This window comes from Trachypithecus francoisi, unplaced genomic scaffold (assembly GCF_009764315.1).
Source record: "Trachypithecus francoisi isolate TF-2019V2 unplaced genomic scaffold, Tfra_2.0 Lachesis_group18, whole genome shotgun sequence".
In the NCBI taxonomy this organism is placed as follows: Eukaryota; Metazoa; Chordata; class Mammalia; order Primates; family Cercopithecidae; genus Trachypithecus; species Trachypithecus francoisi.
In genome coordinates, this window is record NW_022681463.1 from 52919395 (window position 1) to 52922051 (window position 2657).

The window sequence follows — 2657 nt, forward strand, 5'->3', positions numbered from 1 at the left end:
CTTTGTGGGTGACCCAGCCTTTCTCTCTGAATGCCTGTAATATTTTTTCTTTCATTTCAACCTTGGAGAATCTGATGATTATGTGTCTTGGCATTGATCTTCTTGTGAAGTATCTTACTGGGAGTCCCTAGATTTCCTGAATTTGAATCTTGGCCTGTCTTGCTAGGTTGGGGAAGTTCTCTTGGATGATATCCTGAAGTATGTTTTCCAACTTGGTTCTGTCCTCCCTGTCTCTTTAAGCAGCCCAATCAGTTGTAGGTTCAGTCTTTTTACATAGTCCCATATTTCTCAGAGGTTTTGCTCATTCCTTTTCATTATTTTTTCTCCATTCTTGTCTGTCCATCTTATTTCAGAAAGATAGTCTTCAAGCTCTGAGATTCTTTTATCCACTTCATCTATTCTGCTACTGATACACGTGATTGCACTGTGAATTTCTCATGTTGTGTTTTTCAGCTCCATCAGGTCAGTTATGTTTCTCTCTAAACTGGCTATTCCAGTAAAAATATGGAATGCTTCACAGATGTGTATGTCATCTTTGTGCAGCAACCATGCTAGTTTTCTCTGTATTGTTCCAATTTTAATATAAGTGCTGCCAAAGTGAACATGACAGTATATTTTAAAAATCCCATAATGGTTTGTATTTATACCCCATTTATTTACTGAGTCCAGAATTATGAAGCCATTTTAAAAATGGTTAGCAAATTTCCCATATCTAGTTTGCTAACAGATTTCAAAGAGCCAAAACATAAACAAAAATACAACATAATAATATGAAAGAATATACAGTATGATAATAATAACTTATTTAATGTTAGGATTTACTATAGTAATCATTTATATATTAATTAATGATATAGCAATTTTAACTCATAATCACTTATATTAATCCTTTAAAAAGTGCTTTCTTCTAGTAATATTTAACATGCTGGTTGATACATTCTAATATTTTTGTTGAAGTTTAATTGACATACAATAATCAGTGCAGAAAGTCTTTAATTTGTGAATTGATATGCATATAAGCCACTCAAATAAGCATTGCAATTAAATTGATAAGTATACCCACCAGCCCCAAGAGTATCTTCTTTTGTAATTCATAGAGTCCTACCACCTCTCCTTTCTGCAACAATTAATTTCCTTTTTGTCATTATAGTTTCTTTTTCTTTTTTCAAGCATTTTATATAAGTGGAATCTCACATTATGTACTCACTTCGTGGGGGTTATTTTACTAACATGTTTTTGTTTTCAGATTTATTCACAGTTTGGTGTTAATCAACACTTTAAAAAAATGTCTAAATAGTATTTTGTATAGGTATTAAATTCGTTTATTAATTTTCTATTGATGGATATTTGGAATGTTTCCAATTTGGTGCTTTACAAATAAAGCTATAAAAAATTGTCCATAAATCTTCGTGTGAGCATAAACATCTAGGAATGAAATGTTTAGAATATATGCAAGTTTAAATAAGAAAGAATTTCTAAAAACTATATTATAGAAGAAGTGACTAGTAAGATGGCCAAATAGGAACAGTTCTAGTCTGCAGTTCCCAGCGAGATCAACACAGAAGATTTCTGCAATTCTAACTGAGGTACCCAGCTCATCTCACTGGGACTGATTAGACAGTAGGTGCAGCCCATGGAGGGCAAACCGAAGCAGGGTGGGGAGTCACCTCACCCCAGAACCACAAGGGGTCAGGAATCCCTCCCCTAACCAAGGGAAGCTGTGAGGTACTGTGACATGAGGAACAATGCACTCCAGCCCAGATACTACGCTTTTCCCACAGTCTTAGCAACCTGCAGTCCGGGAGATTACCTTGGGTGCCTATGCCATCAGGGCACTGAGTTTCAAGCACAAAACTGGGCAGCTGTTTGGTCAGACAACAACTTTTTTTTTTTTTTTCATACTCCAGTGGCACCTGGAACACCAGTGAGACAAAACCATTCACTCCCCTGGAAAGGGTGCTGAAGTCAGGAAGCCAAGTGATCTAGCTCAGCAGATCCCACCCTCATGGAGTCTGGCAAGCTAAGATCCACTGACTTGAAATTCTGGCTATCAGCACAGCAGTCTGAAGTCGACCTGGGACACTGAAGCGTCATTGGGGAAGGGCATCCACCATTACTGAGGCTTCAGTAGGTAGTTTTCCCCTTGCAGTGTAAACAGAGCTGCCACAGTGTTTGAACTGAGTGGAGCACACTGGAGCTCTGCAAAGCCTCTGTAGCCAGACTGCCTCTCTAGATTCCTCCTCTCTGGACAGGGCATCTGTGAAAGAAAAGCAGCAGCCCCAGTCAGGGGCTTATAGATAAAACTGTCATCTCCCTGGGACAGAGAACCCAGGAGAAGGAGCAGCTGTGGGCACAGCTTCAGCAGACTTAAATGTTCCTGCCTGCCAGCTCTGAACAGAGCAGCTGATCTCCCAGCACAGGGCTCAAGCTCTACTAAGGAACAGATTGCCTACTCAAGTGGGTCCCTGACCCTTGTGCCTCCTGACTGGAAGATACCTCCCAGCAGGACTTGACAGACACCTCCCAGCAGGGGTTGACAGACACCTCATACAGGAGAGCTCTTGCTGGCATCTGGCAGGTGCCTCTCTGGGACGAAGCTTCCAGGGGAAGGAACAGGCAGCAATCTTTGCTGTTCTGTAGCCTCAGCTGGTGATACC

At 40.3% G+C, this 2657-nt stretch overlaps 1 non-coding gene across 1 annotated transcript; it reads right to left on the minus strand.

Annotated features, from left to right (window-relative positions):
- Nucleotides 1–498: 498 nt before the first annotated feature.
- Nucleotides 499–603, minus strand: LOC117063794. Its single transcript, XR_004429079.1, has one exon. It is a non-coding gene; the product is annotated as a U6 spliceosomal RNA (small nuclear RNA).
- Nucleotides 604–2657: the final 2054 nt, after the last annotated feature.